Genomic DNA, 20,879 nt, shown 5'->3' with positions numbered 1-20,879 from the left:
TTCGGCGCATGCGCATATCATAACACATTTGAAGACAGAAACAATGAACATATTGTAACTGTGTTGATAAGAAATGTCTGCACATTAGAGTGATATGTTGAAATTATGATCAATAGCCTACTAATGACATTATTAAGTTAAAAAAAACATGATGACTTGTTCAAGACTTGAAAAAGTTTGGGACTTGGACTTGGACTCGACTTGGCTTTGGTGTGACTTTGACTTGGATTTGACTTGCCTTTCCCTGTCTTGACTTGGCACTCGACTCGGACTTGACTGCTAAGACTTGGGACTTGCCAAACAGTGACTTTGTCCCATCTCTGTGCTGTACTATACTATAATGTACTATTCTATACTATATACCAAAGGTGGGGGTAAGTCAATCATGTGCAAGACACAAGCAAGTCTCAAGTCATAACCTTCAAGTCTCAAGCAAGTCCCAAGTCACTGTGGTGAGAATCAAGCAAGTCACAAGTCAAGTCATTGCTCAGGTCAAGCAAGTCACAAGTCAAGTCATACAAAAATCTGATGATCTAACCCAGTTTCCACATTTAAACATTTTGTAAAGAGAGTGGTTCATAAGTTGAGTTTTATTTCAACATTAACAATGTCTTAACATTAACAATAACTCAAACTATTGCAAAACATTCCAAAACCATTATGTGAATAGTTTGAGAATGTTTTCATGATCATTACCTCCAACCTATGAACAGAATCAAATAGAACCTCTAGGTGGCTGTATACGAGAACAGTTCAAGTCAATCAGTCAATCTCCCTACATGTTGTAGAATATTATTTGCAACACATGGCATCAGACGTGAAAAAAATTAATGTTTCAAAAGTAATATCACATACACATACTGTAGGAAGGGGAAATATTAATACACAAGCCTGAAAGCTGGTAGCGATCTTGCTGACTCGTAACATACATCGACTTACAATGCATTGCATTTGCAAAAAATTTAATTTGACAGTACTTTGTCACTGAGTTGTGAACGATGGGGTCGCATTATCACCCCACCATGGCTGAACACACGTTCAACAGGTGCACTTGATGCAGGGACTGCCATAACTCTTACCGCCACCTTGAACAAAGAGGGGAGGGTGCGCCTGTTCATGGCCCCAAACTGAAGGCTGCTCTGTCCATCACAAATGTCCAAGTAGTGGTTCAACTGAATTTGGGGACTGGAACTTGAATCCATCTTAAGTTTTTTGTGGTATGCTGAGAACAGCTCAGTCTGACGCTCTGGCTCTGACAGTGTAATTTGGTCCTGCTCATCGGTGGTTGGACTGGTCGTGGTCGTGGTCGTGCCAGCATCTCTGAGAATCAAGTCTGATAAACAAGCAAAAACAATAGTCCCAAAATATTTCTATCAAAATTTCTATTTTGTCCATTTCATTAACATAAATGTGGGAGGGAAAATATTAGGAACACTTTTCAATATAACACTCTCCAGTACATCACTATCACCCACTATAACCTCAATAATAACTATAAAGTAGAATTATCACCTTTCTGACAAAGTTAACAAAAACTGAAGTGCTCAGTGTGTATATATCAACATACCGAACATTTATTTTACAGCCTATTTCTTCTTAGGTCTGACATTAAAATTGGATTACTACGGAAAAAATAACATACCTTTTATCATCACAGACACATCCTCCTTGACGTTTTCAGAGGCCAAAACATCATGGGCCAACCACATGGTGCCGAATGAAGGATCCAGCAGAGCAGCTTTTAGGTATAGAGGGTCAGAGAAGGGCAAGGTTGCTCCATTACTCTGGTCATCTGCCATCCTCACATGTACAAAGATCCCTCTGAATCTTCTTTGGAGTGATCCTTGCAGGCTACGGATCAAGCGACCCAAGTAGTGCACTCTCTCTTTTTGATTTCCCAAGTGGTGATTTAGAGAAAGGATGCAGGGTACCACAGCACTTATAGTGACAATCTTTTCTCCTTGTGTGAGATCCGTGCCTTCTCCAAAGGGTATAAGAACATCCACCAGTTCCCTTATCTGACTCCACTCTCTAGCTGTCTCTTTGTGTCCCGCATCTTCAAGAGCTGTAGACAGTTTCAGTTGGTCACAGTTAAGCACTGATTTCAGTTGCCTCAGTGTGGAATTCCAGCGTGTGGTAACAGAGGCAGGGATTCCACGGTGTCCAAACTCCATCTCAAATTTGTCTTTGAAAGTGGTGCTTGTGTGGAGCAAAGAGCTCAACCTTGAAGCTTTGGAGAGAGCTGCACTGATTATTTTAGTGTCTTTTAGGCCATCACCTATAGTCAATTGAAGGGTGTGTGCAAAACATTGAAGTCTTGTCTGGGAATTTGCACTCATGACATTTTCAACCTTCTCCTGCTCTTCCACAGTCAGGTTGTTCCAAATGTTGAAATCATCAAGGTCATCATCTTCATCTTCCTGTCCAGGAAAACATGTAGAGAACGCCTTTTTCATGTTTGCAGCATTGTCACAGATGATGTGGTCGACCTTTTTCTTGATTTCATATTCTTCGCATATTTCCTCAAACTCTTCACAAATTCTATCCCCTGTATGGGAACCTCTGAAGCGGTTGCATGCAAGCAACTGAGATTTCAACTGAAGACTGTCATCTTTGATGTTGATCCAATGTCCTGTGACTCCAAGAAAGCCTCTCATCCTGCGGTCTGACCATGTGTCTACAGTCACTGACACATTATCTGCCATTGCTAGTTCATTTTTTAGCTTGATTTGTCTATCTTCCACCAGACTGTCAATCTTTGAAGTAATTGTTCTTTGACTGACTGGAGAGTACTTATTGTCCACTATTGACAAAAACTGATGAAAGCTTTGATGTTCAACGATGGACAATGGCATGTTGCAATTTATAATTAGGTCCGACAGTATTGAGTGTGTAATGGCTTTCTGCTGGGGATGGTTGCAGTTGTATAGTTGCACGCTCCTCGATTCGATGAATTGGGAGATTGAAGGCTGTTTAAGATCCAAAGTTGCTTTGGTATGGATGTTCTCTTCATATCTGTAGACAGTAAAAAGAAAAGAGAGGAATATATTTAGCCCACATTATGATCTTCATTGCATAGTAAATCATTAGAAATATAGTTTAGTTCTATGAATGCAAGAATCAAATAAGATTAATTGTAATCTTGGAACTGCAGACCATATAGCTAGGTCTCAATCAGTCTGTTAAATTTCAGTGAATTGGCTGTTTTAAAATGCACTGAAATGTTCATACATGAAAACTAAATCTGAGAGGCAACTTTTATAGGGCTTATGACAAGTCAAATTAAAATCAGAGTTAAGTTTTCCTAGAAAATATTGACTTTAGGATACATTTATAATATTAACAAAATCAATATTCTTCACTCCTTTCTTTCTTTACAGTGTAAGGTAATGATGTATTAATAGCTTATAATACATATTCAAAATTAAACATTTACAAAGCTGATGATCATTATTGTGTATATGTATGCTATTAAGTGACTCTTAACAAGGCCTACATTTCATGGCTTTCAGAAACATTCGGGAAAAAACTTGACTATGAATTTGATCATCAGAACATCTTGCCCATAGAAAGTGTGTAGGTATTTACCAAGAAAAACGTTAAAAAACAGCTTAGAAAACGGTTAAATGGCAAAAAACAGCTTGTTGATACAACTTTTTTTCAAGTGAATAAGACAGAAAATAAAAAAGAGCCTCAAATCTATCACACCAAATTCCCTTACAATAAACTATAAAGATTGTGGCAAACAGGATTTGCATTATCATTGCTACACAACCATCAATCAAACACATAGAAATACACTCTCTATTCACCAATAGTTTATCTCAAGCCCTTGCTCACACACTCTCTCTCTCTCAAAAACTTGAGGTGATGTTAATCTGCAATGACAATCCGCGAGTCGCGGCTGTTAGCGTGCATCATTTACACAAACACTGTTAAATACAGAAAAATACCTTCTCCAAATAATTTCCCCCCCACTGCTTTAGTTTAGTTTAGTTTATTTGTTTGTAGTTTTGTGGACAGTCCCCTTTGAGAAGGAGCAGCTTTAGCCTATTTGGCTAATTTCCAGCTGTAGTCCCCAGCCAGGTGTCAGTAGGCAACCTACAATACATAACAGTAAAAAAATATATATATATATATATACATTACATTTATAATTACAGCAGGCCTGAGCAAAAAGGGGAAAAAGACAAACAAACATATTGCACACAGTTGGAGCAAGAACAAACAGGCAAGCACAGATGATGGCAAAGATATCAAGGCAGTTCATGCAACAACAACACAAACACACAGGAGACAAGGGAAAATAGGCCACAAAGATCACATTGAAAGCACATAGGGCAGAACATGCAGGCAGGTAGCAGAGATGGAGCGGCAGCAACAATGACTAAGACTATGTTACATCAAACGCACACATCACGTCTGACAGAAATTAATGTGTGCAATTATAGTTGTCGGACAGCCATGTTTTAAGGTGTGCTGTAAAGGTGGAATATGTATGTATATCATTGATAGTGGTAGGCAGTGAATTCCAATTTTGTATTGCTCTAACAGAAAATGATTGTTGTCCAAATGTGCTTTTTCTAAATGGGATTAGAAGGTCACCCGCTTGGCGGTTGACCAACCGGTGGCGCTTCTGGTGATCTGATTGCTGCTGTTACGTTGGATTATGAATGACTTTAAAGGAGGAGGAGCGGTGTTATGCAGAATTTTGAAAACCAGGCAGATGTTTTTATATTTGATTACATCTTCCCAGCTCAGCAGTTTACGGTTATTTAATATATTACAATGATGTGAACTGTTAGGCTTCTGTTCCAACAGAGTGTTCTCTTATAAAGAGTTGCTAATGGCTTCAATGACAAACTGTTAGTTTGCCCCCAGCTTGTCATACATTATGTAAGATGTGACATCATGGCATCCATGTAAAGTTTGGCAACATTAAAAGTTAGGGAATTTCTAATATATTTAAAATTGGCTAGGCTAAACTTGACCCTGTTGCAGACTTTCTTAATGTGTGCTTTAAAAGAAAGAGCAGAATCAATGATAATGCCCAGATACTTAAACTGTGGCACAATACTTATGTTTTGACCTGATATTGTTATGTTCGACATGATGTTACATTGTCTTTTGGTAAAAAACATTCCTACGGTTTTATTAACATTAAGTTGGAGGCAGGAATGGTTTAGCCAATTAGTGATCTGGTCCATAGCTGTGGTGAGTTTAGCAGCAGCCAGATCTTTTGTTTTGGCATGCACATATACTACAGTGACGTCTGCATACATTTGTATTTTGATATCAGGGCAAACCAACGGCAGATCATTAATATACAGACTAAACAAAAGCGGGCCAAGTATCGATCCTTGTGGTACCCCAGTGCATAAGTTAAGAGCTGGTGAACGTTGATTGTTCACAAAAACATATTGACTTCTACCAGTTAAATATGACTCAATCCATTTGAGTGTTAAAGGTGAGAAGTTAAAAGCAGACAGTTTGGCAATAAGGACCTGATGGTTGACTGTGTCGAAAGCTTTACGAAGGTCTAAAAACACAGCCCCAACAACACCTCCCTTGTCGACCATTGCTCAGACCTCCTCTAAGAAGAAACAGTTAGCTGTTTCCGCAGAGTGGTGGGCCCTGAAGCCAAACTGCATGGGATGAAGAGTAAATGGACGATTATTTAAAAAAGAAACAAGCTGCTCTGATACACATTTCTCAGCAACCTTGAAAATTATAGGTAAAATACTGATTGGGCGGTAGTTACATATGTTCTGAGGGTCGTCTGACTTGAATATAGGAGTAACAATTGCTGTCTTGCAGGTTGTTGGGAATATCCAGGTTGTTGGGAATATAGAATCCATACCATAAATATCCTTTGCTGTTGAGATCTTAAGAGAATTGATTATTGCTTGAGTTTTAAGTTCAGAAATAGGTTGAATGCTGAAAGAAGGCTTGCTGTCATCTACTTGTAGAATTTTTGCAGTTGTTGAAGGAAAATTCTGTGCAATTTCAGCCACAGAATTTATAAAATATTCATTAAAAGCTACAGCTAGTTGTGCTGGATCTTGCATTAATTTACCATTCAGATTCAGCTCTAACTGCTTCCTAGGCCTAATTCCCATTACATTCTTAATCTGTTCCCAGATCAGCTTTGTGTTACCCTTTGCCTCATTGATAATTGTTATAAAAAAGTTTGCTTTGGCCTTTCTGATGACTTTGATTACTTTATTACGTAGTGAAGTGAACCTATGTCTGTCAATATTTAATTTGGTCTTCAATGATCTTTTCAATGCAGAGTCTCTTTCCTTCATCAGGTTGAATATTTCGGTATTGAGCCAGGGAAGTGCATTGATTTCTTTCTTTCCTTTGACCTTTTTAGTAAACTCCTTAACTAGACTATGTAACTTGGCAGATAAAATTTTGCTATCTGCTTCTGTATTGCTTCCAGTAAGTAAATGTTTCCAATCAGTCTGCTGCACTGCTCTTTGAAAATTAGCCATTTCATTTTTTGGAATCCTGAGTTGCTCTATAGGTTTAATAGAATGATGAAAACGTTTCTTTGTTAGTTTTCTGGACATTAATGTCAGATTATGGTCGGACAGTCCAGTAATAAAATTAAACAACTCTTTCAGGCTTGTTACTAAATATTAAGTCTATTTGTGTCTGGGAAGATGCAGTTATTCTAGTTGGACCTTCCAACAATTGTGTAAAATCCAGGCTATCTGTAATCTGCTTAAGGGGTTTCCTATTAGATCGCCAAGTAGTATTACCTCGGTTTTAAAATCACATGCTTTAAGTAGCTTTTTAAATGTGATATGAAAATCATTATTAGAGGAAGGTGGACGATACACAACAATGAGCACAAGACATTTCAGATGAAAGCACTATATTCAGTCCAATACACTCCAAATCATGGTCAAAAGGCCAGCATATTTGATGACAGTTGATGTGGTCTTTGATATAAATCATGACCCCACCCCCTCTTCCCTTAGATCTGTCTCGTCTAAAGATATTATAGCCTGGGACATGCAATGCAGAAGAAGGAGAGTTGTTATGCAACCATGATTCAGACAGGCCTAAAAAATCCAAATTGGAATTACTAAGAAGATGCTGCATTTGTTCAGCCTTCGGTGTGAGACTACGGATGTTAATATGCCCTCCAAAGATACCGCTGGGTTTATGCTGTGAATCCCAGATCATTCTAGAGTGAGTGACAGTTTTTTAAAAGTTCATTTTGTGATGCTTTTTCTTCATGTCCTCGCTGCTGGCACCTTGGGAAGTTGGGCCTGGGCATGGGTGCACATCACCAGATAGCAACAAGTATAGTGTAATGATGATGAGACTGTCACTTTGGCGTTTGCCCCGGACTGCATAACTTTGCTTGCGTTGATCCCGAACGGTGGTGGTGTTTACAAACGCTTGCAGTAGAATATGCTTTCCGTATCCAAAATGCTTTACAACTGTTGTTTCATGGTGCACTTCATGGGAGAGTAGCTTTCTGTTTAAAAGTGGTCCCGAATCTACAAAGTTTAAAATAACACCAAAAATTAAAAGCGCAAGGAGAGCATCTGACACCTCTGTGCTGCTGGCTGCCACCATCTCCTTAGCAGGTCACTGCGACTGAAGCCTGGGCCTGGTGGATGCTGCTCGAGCCTGGGCCTTGTGGATGGTGGCTGCTAGCTGCTGATGGAGCTTGGGCCTTGTGGATGGTGGCTGCTAGCTGGAGCCAGATAGATGGTGGCTGCTAGCTGCTGCTGGGGCCTGGGCCTTGTGGATGGTGGCTGCTAGCTGGAGCCAGATAGATGGTGGCTGCTAGCTGCTGCTGGGGCCTGGGCCTTGTGTGTCGTGGCTGCTAGCTGGAGCCAGATAGATGGTGGCTGCTAGCTGCTGCTGGAGCCTGGGCCTTGTGGATGGTGGCTGTTCGGTTTGGTTACGGTGCCTGAGGCTAGCTCCGAGCAGAGGGGATCCGGTCTGCTGTGCTCCACGCCCGGTCACAACGACGACGTCCGTAGGCTCTACTGTGGTGTTGGTGCTGTTTGGTGTCTGGTAGCCAGCATTATAACGTCCTTGGTTCAGTCCTCTTCTTGGTTTGTTGAAGTTGTCTGGTAGTCTATCGGGTAGTATGTGTTTGCTCCAAGCTCTAACATGCATGCAAAAATAGATGAAAATTGATAGAAATATCAAAAATTGGCATTTAATGCTCAAAAGCATCAAAGGGTATCGGGAGCAGTAAAAGACTCTGCTCTCTCAGCATTCACTGGTTCAAATTGTTTGTTTGCTTCTAGCCCCTATGTGTCGCATATAGTGCATAACCACTTTTTGCGCCACTGATCTTATGCATATCTTCAACGTAATGTTAGCTTAATAAACTACTGTGTTGGAATTCATGTTAGCAAACGTTACCTTTCTAGTTAACGTCTGAACCATTTGACCAGCCATGAGTTAGCTAAAGATACTTTTACTTCACATTTTATTGAGAAGACATATACATTAGGTAGCGTTCTAGCCAAGTTAAGTTTAAGCTATGTTAGTGTTAGCAAACTTAGCTTTCTAACAGCCGTTACAGCTAGCTAAATGACGCAGTCATTTAGCTAGCTGACGCAGGGTTTTGTAGTGACGGATGAAGTTGGATGTTGTGGTGATCGTGTCACTGATTTTTGAGCTGCAGACCTTGCATACCGCTGTCCTCTTTTTCTTACGTCATCGACAGTGTAATCCTTGAACCCAAATTGAATTATTTTTGGTCTTGCCGCCTCCATGACTGCTGCTCCTGTAATGACCTGCTCATGCAGCAGCAGTTTGTCAGTGCAGAGCGCCATCACCCGAGATGCACTGTAAAATCACCCGATCATGTTTCAAAATAAAATAATAAATATATATATATAAATACAACATCATTTCTAACTTAATCTAACTTTAAAAAAGTCATTTTGAGTCATCTGTCTCAAGTCTAAGTCAAGTCTCAAGTCATGAAGACCAAGTCCAAGTCAAGTCGAGTCTTTTATCAGTGTTAGTCAAGCAAGTCTCAAGTCCTCAAATTTGCGACACGAGTCTGACTCGAGTCAAGTCATGTGACTCGAGTCCCCCATGTCTGCTATATACTGTACTGTACTATACTATATTGTACTATACTATACTGTTAGATTTCAGCTTATTTCTAAACTGTTCGTATAGACTCTGTGTTGTGTATTTCTTCGTCTTAGTAGTAATTCTTGAAGTGAAAATTAAAGCAACTTGACAGGTTGGATCAGAGGGTCGAATAGATGGTTTATTCGAGGATGTAATTCAGCACAGGTACAGACTTATGTGGAATAGTCTTAGTGTAGGTGGTGAGGATCAGGCTCCCGACGTGTTACTTTGCTGTCGATCCCTCTTCTCACCGAACCAAATGGTTGGGGCAAGTATTATAATAAAGAAAACGTGAATAACAAGACAACAGAAGCACTCTCACCCTTGATAATGTATATGGCCCTGGCTATGTCCCAGACGACCAGGTTGGTTCATCCTTGTTGAGACATAACAAATGGTGAAATGTTGGAAATAACACCTTGTATCAGTATTAGAGGCACTGGCCTGTTTCTAGACTAAGAAATGTGAACACAGAGAGAAACTAAAATACACCAACATTTAGGGCTGGGCGATATGACGATATATATATCGTGTGACGATATAAAAACGTCTATCGTTTCATATGATGCTCTATCGTTTATATTGTCTTGCCGCAAATCACACTCTTTACGGTAATATTTTTCGTCATTTGGACGACGCTTTACATTCTTCCACACGGCACATGAAGGCAACACAAACAAACATGGAGGAGAGTAAACGTGACAATTCTGAACAGGACAAGGACTCCGACGACCAGCCAAGACAAAGTGAGCTTGTACCTAAAAGAGGGGCTACTTCTATCGCATGGACGTGGTTTGGGTTTGAAAAGTCGGACACGCACCAGAAAAACGTACTTTGTAAAGTATGCCGCAAACCGGTCCCCTCACCAGACTCAAACACCACCAACCTATTTTACCACCTGCGAAAGAATCACGACAAACAGTACGGAGAGTCTATGGATGAAATCCAAAAAAATACAGTCGTCGAGTGCTCAAAACAAACCCCAGACCGTGCAAGAAGCTTTTGCCCACCATATGACAAAGATTCCCGACGATGGAAGGAGATAACGGCTGCCATTGCAATTTACATCTGCAAAGACATGGCCCCAATTTACACGGTCGAGAAACAGGGGTTTCGTCAGTTGGTGCGAACACTCGACCCAAGGTACACAATGCCAAGCTGAAAATACTTCACTCGAGTCCAGTTGCCTCATTTATATCAAGAGTGTCGGGCCAAAGTAGAGGAGGAAATCCACAAGGTATTGTACTACGCTATAACAACAGATGTGGTCGAGCCGAACGACACATCCCTATATGAGCCTGACGATACACTTTGTTCGAGACTGGACGCTCTGCAGTCGGTGTTTACAGACAAGCTATTTCCCAGATGACCACATGGAATTATAGCCAGAGGTCTCAGGGAAGCTCTTGAGTCGTGGGGACTGCGTGAGGATCACCTAGTCTGTGTCACCACGGATAACGCCACAAACAACATCCTTGCACTTCGGCTGAATGACTGGACACGCTTACAATGTTTTGGTCACCGTCTTCATCTAGCCATTGGTGAGTGTCTAAAACAATGTAAAAATATATTTCAGCAAGAATAAGAATTTTTATAGTAACAGCCATACATGGTAAAATGTCTGCAATTGAGTTTCTGAGCATTTAAAAACCTGTTTAAAAGCTTAAAATCCAGAATACTCCCCCTGACTTTGTAAACAATCAAGTCATGATTTTTCCCACCCCCTAGTGCGCACCTCTATAAAATACAGTAACAATAAAATATAATAATTAAAATTGATAGAAAATATAATATGTGTTACCTGTCCTGTAAAGTGTAATGTATAAATCGATATATTTCTCTTCTCCTAAATTTACACAGAGCGAAGTGTGAAACTACCCCAAGTGGAACGAGCAGTTGGCGTCTGCAAGAAGGTGGTGAGTGCCTTCTCTAATTCATGGAAGAGAATACGTGAACTGGCCAAGGCTCAAGCAGAACTGGGCTTGCCTGCTCATCAGTTGATTACAGACACCCCTACCAGGTGGGGCTCTCTGCAACAAATGATTGAAAGGGTCATAGAGCAGGAGAAAGCTCTCTCACAGGTCCTCCGTGCCGACAAGAAAACGCGACATCTGGTCCTAACTTGGCAGGACTTGGATGTTCTGGAGTCCATGAACAAGGCACTGAGTCCTCTCATGGAGTTTACGGATGCCTTGTCGGGGGAGCTGTACACAAGTGTTTCCTACTTGAAACCGGTCCTCCATCTTTTTAATAACCAGATACTCAAGCCTCAGGATGACAACACTCATCTCACCACGACCATCAAAGAGGGCATTCTAAAATACTTACATACTGAGAAGTATGATGACCAGACCACCAAGGAGCTGCTTGACATGGCTTCTCTTGTTGACCCTTGGTTCAAAACCACATACATTAAAGAAGAGAGGGTGGACTACATGAAGGCAAAAGCTGCTGCAGAACTGGAGAGCCTGGTGGCTGAAGAGGCAGCCTCCCTTCCATCAGCTGCAGCTGCTAGAGATGAGCCAGAGGTTCCTGCTAAGAGGCAAAAGAAGAGTTTGAGCAGCTACTTTAAAAAAGCAGCAAAGCAAAGCCGAACGGCCCCTCAGTCAAGCAGAGAGTCCATTGAAAAGGAGCTCAACCTCTATCTCCAACTGGAGGCTGGTCCAGAGACAAACCCACTGGAATGGTGGAGGCAGCATGAGGCACATTTCCCACTAGTGGCCAAGCTAGCAAATAAATACTTGTGCATCCCTGCCACAAGTGCCCCATCAGAGCGGGGGTTCAGTACAAGTGGGAAGATTGTGACATGTCAGAGGTCATCACTTAAACCAGAAAGAGTTGATCAGCTTGTATTCCTGGCTCTCAACCTGTAAAACTAACTCCCTGAGATTTGGCATTTTGAAGCATTGTTGCACTTTGGTTGTTTTCATAGAATGCTGCTAATTTAAACTTGAAGGAGTGTTTTGTTTACTTGTTATATTCTATATATTTATATTGTGAGCCTTATTTTGCTGCTATAGTTTAAACTTGAAAGTGTTCCATGTTTACATTTCGTATTTTATATACCAATATTTATGTTAGGCCTGTATTCATTTTTGTTTGCCGCTACAATACAAAGTTCTACTGTTAAAGACTATTGGTATGGTTGGTTTTAATATTTTTGAAAACCAACCAAAAAAGTGTTTTCTATTTACCTTTTTATATTTTGTTGCATGCATAATTTGCACAAAGGTTCTAAATAAAAGGAGAAAAATAATCATGAGTAAGTTATCTTTATTTGTAGAGTATATAATTCAAAATGTAATACGAAATAGGCCTTTCCATGTGGTAATTTTATATAAACTATTTATTTTTCATTGAATTTACAGAAAATGTGCTATATCGTGATATATATCGTTATCGGGATATGAATTACCTATATCGGGATATGATATTTTGGTCATATCGCCCAGCCCTACCAACATTCTACATTATACTAGAGACATCAGGAGGTGTCCGGACCTCTACCCTACACTAACTAATACTTTGCTATACTATACTGTACTGTACTATACTATGCCATACTGTATTATGCTGTACTATACTATAATGTACTATACTAAACTATACTGTACCATACTATACTAGAGAACTTCCGAAGGTGTGCAGACCCTATAGATTACTACTTATTCTGCTATACTATATTAAACTATACCTGGGCTATGCATTTTATTTTCATCATTCCAAACAGAACCGATGTAACAAGGGTATTGTTCTTCAATGGCCCCCAACATAATGTTCCTAACCCGGAATAAAAAACACTGTTAGTGAGTATGTGGTGGGAATTTTGAGCCAAGTCAATCATAACCTGACCAAACTAGGTAGAATAAAGAGTCATCCCAACTTATAACAATTATGGTCATATATTTGGGTAATAACGGTACAGTGACATAGAACAATGATACACAATAATCCACTAATCCACTAATCCAACTAACAACAATCCATAAAACAGACAAACAATGATCCGAGGCCTATCATACAATCATCCGAAGCCTAGTTGGGAGTCCTCCCTGTGTCTCTCCAAGATTTCCACAAGGAGAAGTCCCCAGATGGGAAACCATCCTGCGTCCCTCCAAGATGCACGCAGGATGAAGACCCCTGCATGGGAAATCAACCCGTGTAGCTCCAAGGGCTCCATGAGCCAAAGTCCTCCCTGGATGGGAAATCAGCCTGTCGCTCGAAGAGCTCCGCAGGCTGAAGACCCCTGGATGGGAAATCACCCTGTGCCCCTCCAAGAAAAGAAAACAGCTACAGTCCCTTCCACCGGTAAACAAATGTTTGTGCGCCACCCTCAGGCGCACAAAAGTCTCAGTTTGCTGGGCTGACCCTAAAAAAAAAGATTAAACACAAACATAAATAGGTATACATAAATAATGTAATCTTGTGAGCGAGTAAATTGACATTGTTGTTGGTAACAGTGGTGCTTAACACCAGCTATGTCCATGCAAAATATTGCAACGTATCATTAAGTTGCAAGAACGTTTGAAAAGTGGCACAGGTCTTTAAGCTTGATTATTTGCATTAACTTGATGAATCTATAAAAAGCAATACAGCACAAAATATTTCTGAAAACTAATATAACTTCACTTAAATTTGAACGTGTAGTGCTTTCCCTCTGCCATTTATAAAGGTCCCATGGCATGAAAATCTCACTTTATGAGGTTTTCTAACATAAATATGAGTTCCCCTAGCCTGCCTATGGTCCACCAGTGAGTAAAACTTGCGTTCAGTGTTAAACGAGCACTAGGTGTTCTGCTCGCCTTTGAAAAAACGGAGGCTCAAACGCACTGATTTGGAATGTGGTCCCATATGTCGTCATAAAGGATCGAAGTTCCTCCCCTTTCTCTGCCTTGCCCACCCAGAGAATTTGGGCCGCCAATGAGACACGACCGTGCGAGCGCCACATGTGCGTGTGTATGTAATTACACACACTGTAACGCAAGTGTTTGCTGTTAGTGTTATGGCGCATAACACGTTGGTTCTTTAACATCTCTTGTATTTCCACAACAAGACTGTAGTTGGGGTTATCTCAGCCATGGTTGAGAAGGAATTGGGGGAAAGGAACTTTGGCTTTGACTCACTGAAGTACATGAACTGTGACATGCTGCCTGCCGCCGGTTGCCGCGAGGCACCACCGCCGCGAAGCACCACCGCCCGGCAGCGGGCAGCCGGAAGCAGGCAGCGCACGGTTCAGTCTACTTCAGATTGATGTGGAAGTGGAAGAACCAGGAAGAAGCTGGAAGAAGCTACCGAGGAACCAACGCCTCGGCGCTGCAGGAGGCGGTGGTGCCAAAGAGCTGAACGCTGTAGACAAGAGTGCATGGTACCGTGGCTGCGAGCTGCTCAGGGCCACACCCCCACCCTCCTCCTTGACCCGCCTCTCTCCTCCTCATTTGCCTCAAAGCTACAGACACCGAAACGCCGCATTTGGGGAAAGCTGTGTGCGACTGGCTCGTAAGTGGCTGTAATTCTGCACCACGGCTGAATTTTGGGAACGTCTTCAAATACTGTGTTTGGGGCCTACTAATATCTATATTAAAGGATCCATAAAGTAGCATGCCATGGGACCTTTAATATCTAGCGTGTGAAAGCAGAGGATTGTGGGTATTTTTTGCTCGTCGAGGATCCAGCGATGCAACCTTGAAAAATCTTGGAATTCTCAAAAACAAAGGACGCAAACATTCGTTCTCAACATTGGAACAGTGCTTGTCGGCGTTCTATGACGTAGCGTCCTTAAAAAGGTGGCTGTTGAGCATGCTTCCTTCACATTGGGAAACAGCCTGTTTGTTTGTTATTATCCCCCTGTCGCACGGAAGTGACGATTCTGTCGACCAATCAAAAGAGGGTGTGTGTACCTCGAACTTGTTGGCACCCTTTCAGACCGTTTGGTACCCCAACGGAGGACTGAGAGATAAGTATGATTAATCACGGCTAAGTCTGGACCCCGCCCACTTTTGTGGTGGAAACGTGAACCGTTCCGCACCTATTCATACCAAAACGAATCGCACCCGCCGGTGGAAACGCGCCATAAGGTCACCCAGCAGGCAGCATGTCTCACGTGGATGAGGTTATTAGGGAGGCATCGTAGGTGTAAGATGGACGTTTTTATGTGCATGATAAGTGCAGGTACAGCAACCTTTCTTGGATGGATATTTAGATATAGACCTAGCCTGGTCAGACTCTCGTACTCACTCCTCTCTCTATTGACAAACGTTAACTCACTTGAAGGCTGGTGTCTGTTGAAGTTTAAAACTATTGGATCTGCCCAGTGCCACTCTGGATCTGCCACAACCAATCGCTAACGTTTGACTACAACTCAAACTAGTGCACAACCTCAACATCATAGACCTCTGAAGAATAAGTCCCGCCTCCGAGGCTCTGGTTCCATGTTTAATTGTCTATGTAAAATAACATGGGTGTTTTGAATGATCGTACGTGACAAACTCTGTAGGTGGTGAAGAAGTAAAAGCTGGTCAGGTTTTGACCTACCCACTTTTTCCATTTAGATTCCACTTGGGTTTTGGATTGTTGGGTTGTTAAAGTAGTTAACTACTATTAATGCTAACCGGGAGCTAGTTCTGATCTGCGCAGACTTCCTACGTCATACTTGTTAGGGAGGCGGGAGTTGCTCACGACCGAACGTGATTGTCATTTCACGCGTGATTTCATTGGTCTATACATCTTAATCGATGAATCCTAAGAGGTTCGGCCTCTTTTCTCCACGACCTGACTTTTGTGTTAGACCGTGATAAGAGTTTGTTGGCCGTTATTGAGATATTCGATTGATTGTAGATTTTAGCTCATAGATATATATATATATATATATATATATATATATATATATATATATATAGTATTGATATTGAGCCCGCCTCCTCCGTCGGTGGGCTCTGGTGCCATTTCGGTGAAGACAAACTGAAACAATGCCGTTGCTATGCAACCTTGACTGGGAGAGTGGTGACGTCCTAAGTCGGCGCAGATCGGCGTTAGCATAATGCTTCTTCATAATAGTTAACTACTTTAACGGCCCGACAATCCAAAACCCAAGTAGAATCTAGATGGGAAAAGTGTGTAGTTCAAAACCTGAGCAGCTTTTACTTCTTCGCCCCCTACAGACTTTGTCACGTACGATCATTCAAAACCCCTATGTTATTTTCCATAGACATTTAAACATGGAACCAAGAGCCTCGGAGGCGGGACTTATTCTTCAGAGCTCTACTGCTTCAGCCACTCCCTCTGGTCGCTGATTGGACCGGCAAAATTTGGCCGGAGAAGACCCACGAATATACCGCAAACCCGGACATATGGTGCGTTCCAGAGCCCATCCAAACCAGTGGGACGTGGGACTTATCCTACCTCCAACTAAGAAAAGTGCACACAAAATGCCTGTCGAAGTGGAACATCCCACCGTCGAAGTGGAACCTCCTACTATCGAACTGGGTGGTGATCGACCTACCCCCACTTCACCAAGATTAAGTCGGAGGATAATTGCGGCGCCCGTGCAGTCACACTTCGTGAGAGGTAAAACTTCCACAAAGAGGCTATAAACTTTACTTTTCTGCATGTAGGGTTGTTTTAGACACTGCAATTTTAACACAACTTGTTTTTACATATTATGGCGTGAAATTATGTTATTATCTGTTGGCATAAAGATAAACGGTAAAAGTACACCCAGTTACGTTATATAGCGATATGCAGCGCTTTTACATATACGGCTCCAGAACAGTTGGTGAAGATGTTTTAGTAGAAGACCGCTATCGTCAACCAATGTTACCCAGTGCTGGACAATATGTTAATCAATGTGTTCGACTTATCAATGTGTTATTGTTGATATTGTAATATTTCCTCTAAGGAGACTGCGATTTTGGTAGCAGACTAGCCTACTCATTTGTTGTGATTAGGCGGGTGTTCAAACATTAGGGATTACATGTTGCTCTTTTGATGCATAGCCTACATTGTCATGCTGTTGCTCTTTTGATGCATAGCCTGTAGATTGTCATGCAACGTTATTTTAATGTTTCCATAAACTAAATTACGTTTCCATTAACTAAATTAAATCTGTCAGTGTTTTTAGATGAGGGGATGAACGCCTTCCTAGATGAAGAATGATCCCAACCCCTCATGGGACCTCTATACCAGCAGGATTGTGACCGGAATGCCTACTTCCTTGATGAAGCCTGTACAGTCAGTGTTCAAATTGCCCTTCCAGGTAGGTCATGGAGCACATCTAGATTATTTTCAGCAATCGAATCATAAGAATAGCAAAGACAAAGTCACCACATCGTCAATTCCTGACAGAAACTGAGAGAGAGACAGGTACAGAGGACCATGGAGAGGAGAGTATGGAGGAAGAGTCCAGCAGCTCAAGTGCATCACAGATGCAATGCAATGATACCTTTACTAGAGAGCATACGCTCTTTCTTATTGATTAAATGACGAGACACCTAGAGGCAAATGGGAGTGAACTCCCTCAGATTCGGGCAGAGCTTAATAGCAGGATAAAACATGAGAAAGGCTCAAAGAAACATATGTGGGGGGAAATGGCCGTTCAGCTGTCTGACCATTTTGGTCAGATATTTGATCCTGCACGGCTCAATAGAAAATGAAACACAATTGTAGATGGGTATAAAAAAATTAAGGATAATAAGAGGAGCACAGGGAGGGGAACAATTTGCTTCAAATTTTACAGTGAAATGGATGCTCTTTTGGGGGCAAACCATGATGTCGAGTTCCCAGTTATCGGAACTTCAGAGGGCATCCAGATTCGCAGGCCTGATCTGGTCCATGAGGGTGGGCAGTTACTTGCAGCCAGCCCATCTCCACAGGGTAGCATAGCTCCTAGCACAGTGAGCACAGCACCTAGCACAGTGAGCACAGCACCTAGCACAGTGAGCACAGCACCTAGCACAGTGAGCCCACCCAGAACAATGAGCACACCTAGACAGAGGTTTAGGTCACAGCAAATTGACGTTGTGGAATTACTCTGAGCGTCAGAGTCAGCCAATGAAAGGAGGCACAGGGAATTGTTAATTCAAATGAATCAGGCTCAGACATCCTTTGAGGTTCTACTGAGAGAATATCTTAACAAGTCTTAAAGTGTTGGGTTAGGGGTAGGGTTAGGGTAGTGAAGCAAGATAGTAGTGATTTCTCTTGAAAATGTAAACTTAGTAGCCATAGCCTACTATACCACTTGTTTGACATACAGTGGGGCAAAAAAGTATTTAGTCAGCCACCAATTGTGCAAGTTCTCCCACTTAAATAGATAAGAGAGGACTGTTATTTTCATCATAGGTATACCTCAGCTATGAGAGACAAAATGAAAAAAAAATATATAGAAAATCACATTGTCTGATTTTTAAAGAATTTATTTGCAAATTATGGTGGAAAATAAGTATTTGGTCAATAACAAAAGGCCATCTCAATACTTTGTTACATGCCCTTTGTTGGCAAGGTTTTCACACACTGCTGCTGGTATTTTGGCCCATTCCTCCATGCAGATCTCCTCTAGAGCAGTGATGTTTTTGGGCCTTCGCTGGGCAGCACAGACTTTCAACTCCCTCCAAAGATTTTCTATGGGGTTGAGATCTGGAGACTGGCTAGGCCACTCCAGGACCTTGAAATGCTTCTTACGAAGCCACTCCTTCGTTGCCCGGGCGGTGTGTTTGGGGTCATTGTCATGCTGAAAGACCCAGCCACGTTTCATCTTCAGTGCCCTTGCTGATGGAAGGTTTTCACTCAAAATCTCACGATACACGGCCCCATTCATTCTTTCCGTCACATGGATCAGACGTCCTGGTCCCTTGGCAAAAAAACAGCCCCAAAGCATGATGTTTCCACCCCCATGCTTCACTGTAGGTATGGTGTTCTTTGGATGCAACTCAGCATTCTTTCTCCTCCAAACACGACGAGTTGAGTTTTTACCAAAAAGTTCTATTTTGGTTCCATCTGACCATATGACGTTCTCCCAATCTTGTTCTGGATCATCCAAATGCTCTCTAGCAAACTTCAAACGGGCCCGGACATGCACTGGCTTTAGCAGGGGGACACGTCTGGCACTGCAGGATTTGAGTCCCTGGCGGCGCAGTGTGTTAGTGATGGTAGCCTTTGTTACTTTGGTCCCAGCTCTCTGGAGGTCATTCACTAGGTCCCCCCGTGTGGTTGTGGGATTTTTGTTCACCGTTCTTGTGATCATTTTGACCCCACAGGGTGAGATCTTGCGTGGAGCCCCAGATCGAGGGAGATTATCAGTGGTCTTGTATGTATTCCATTTCCTAATAATTGCTCCCACAGTTGATTTATTCACACCAAGCTGCTTACCTATTGCAGATTCAGACTTCCCAGCCTGGTGCAGGTCTACAATTGTGTTTCTGGTGTCCTTTGACAGCTCTTTGGTCTTGGCCATAGTGGAGTTTGGAGTGTGACTGTTTGAGGTTGTGGACAGGTGTCTTTTATACTGATAAGGAGTTCAAACAGGTGCCATTAATACAGGTAACGAGTGGAGGACAGAGGAGCCTCTTAAAGAAGAAGTTACAGGTCTGTGACAGCCAGAAATCTTGCTGGTTTGTAGGTGACCAAATACTTATTTTCCACCATAATTTGCAAATAAATTCTTAAAAAATCAGACAATGTGATTTTCTGGATTTTTTTTTTCATTTTGTCTCTCATAGCTGAGGTTTACCTATGATGAAAATTACAGGCCTCTCTCGTCTTTTTAAGTGGGAGAACTTGCACAATTGGTGGCTGACTAAATACTTTTTTGCCCCACTGTATGTTCAGTGCCTATACTTCTTTTTGGACAACTTATGTGTCCAAAAAAAAATGTTTCAATTAAATGTATTGTCATAGCCTACTATACCATTTGTGCCAAAGTGCCAACAATTTTTTGGACATGCCTGTTAAAAAATATCAGTTATTAATTTCCAGGGCTTATGTATTATGATTTTACATGACTGTATTCAAGTAAAGGTTTTTTTTACTCTGAAACTGTTTGTGATGTTTCCTTTTGATTTGAAGTATGAAATGTATGACACTTATCTCAAAAACAAAGCAGAACAAATGTTAAGCAGAAATTACACAAAACAGATATGCCCATTGCAAGAACATGGTTTATTACTCAATGTCAGATGTTTTCATCTTCTTGACATGGACAACCACCTGGATGCTCTTCACAGATGTCTGCAGGACCTGTGCACAGATTATGGAGCATACACGCAGACACAATGAACATGACTACTAAATCCAGTCTGGTGTTCTGGAGATCTCTAACTCTCCTCCATTTGCACTTTAGTCTACCGAATGCCAGCTCTACCACTACTCAGCCTCTGCTTATCTTAGAGTTGTTCAGTTGGTCCTGCATGGTGAGGGCTCCATTGTCCCTCTTCGGGGTCATGATGAAAGGTTGAGCTTGCCCAATATAGGCACTATCCCCGAGCAACATGAACCTCCCCATCTTGCCGTTCCAGTTTTAAAAAAAAGTGGATTTTCGTAGAATTCTTGCATCATGCAACTTGCCAGGTGCACCCACAAATATGTCACGAAACCTCCCAGTCTCATCCACGATCCCTTGCAGAACAGAGTAATGTTTTTTTCTGTTTAAGTAGTCCCCCCCCTCTGGTGTGTGGTCTTTGTAACTTTATGTGGCAGCCATCAATGGCACCAATAATTCCTTGTATGCCATACTTTGTGTTGAAAGCAGCAGAGGAGGCTGTCTT

At 41.7% G+C, this 20,879-nt stretch overlaps 1 protein-coding gene and 1 pseudogene across 4 annotated transcripts in view; one reads left to right on the top strand and one right to left on the bottom strand.

The window, feature by feature from the left end:
• LOC307072967 (bone morphogenetic protein receptor type-2-like) overlaps positions 1 to 20,879 on the top strand; it is a 70,870-nt gene that overhangs the window by 36,638 nt on the left and 13,353 nt on the right. The gene's annotated exons all lie outside the window — the stretch shown is intronic.
• The window catches only part of LOC307072968 (putative nuclease HARBI1), a 2,969-nt pseudogene continuing 1,294 nt past the window's right edge, over positions 19,205 to 20,879 (bottom strand). Inside the window, exon 1 of the transcript in view lies at positions 19,205 to 20,879. This exon is cut by the window's right edge and continues 1,294 nt beyond it. The product of the transcript in view is annotated as a putative nuclease HARBI1 (transcript).

The sequence above is a fragment of the Pollachius pollachius genome (assembly GCF_949987615.1).
Source record: "Pollachius pollachius genome assembly, chromosome: 3".
NCBI classification, from domain to species: Eukaryota; Metazoa; Chordata; class Actinopteri; order Gadiformes; family Gadidae; genus Pollachius; species Pollachius pollachius.
This window is presented reverse-complemented; position numbering and strand designations above follow the sequence as displayed.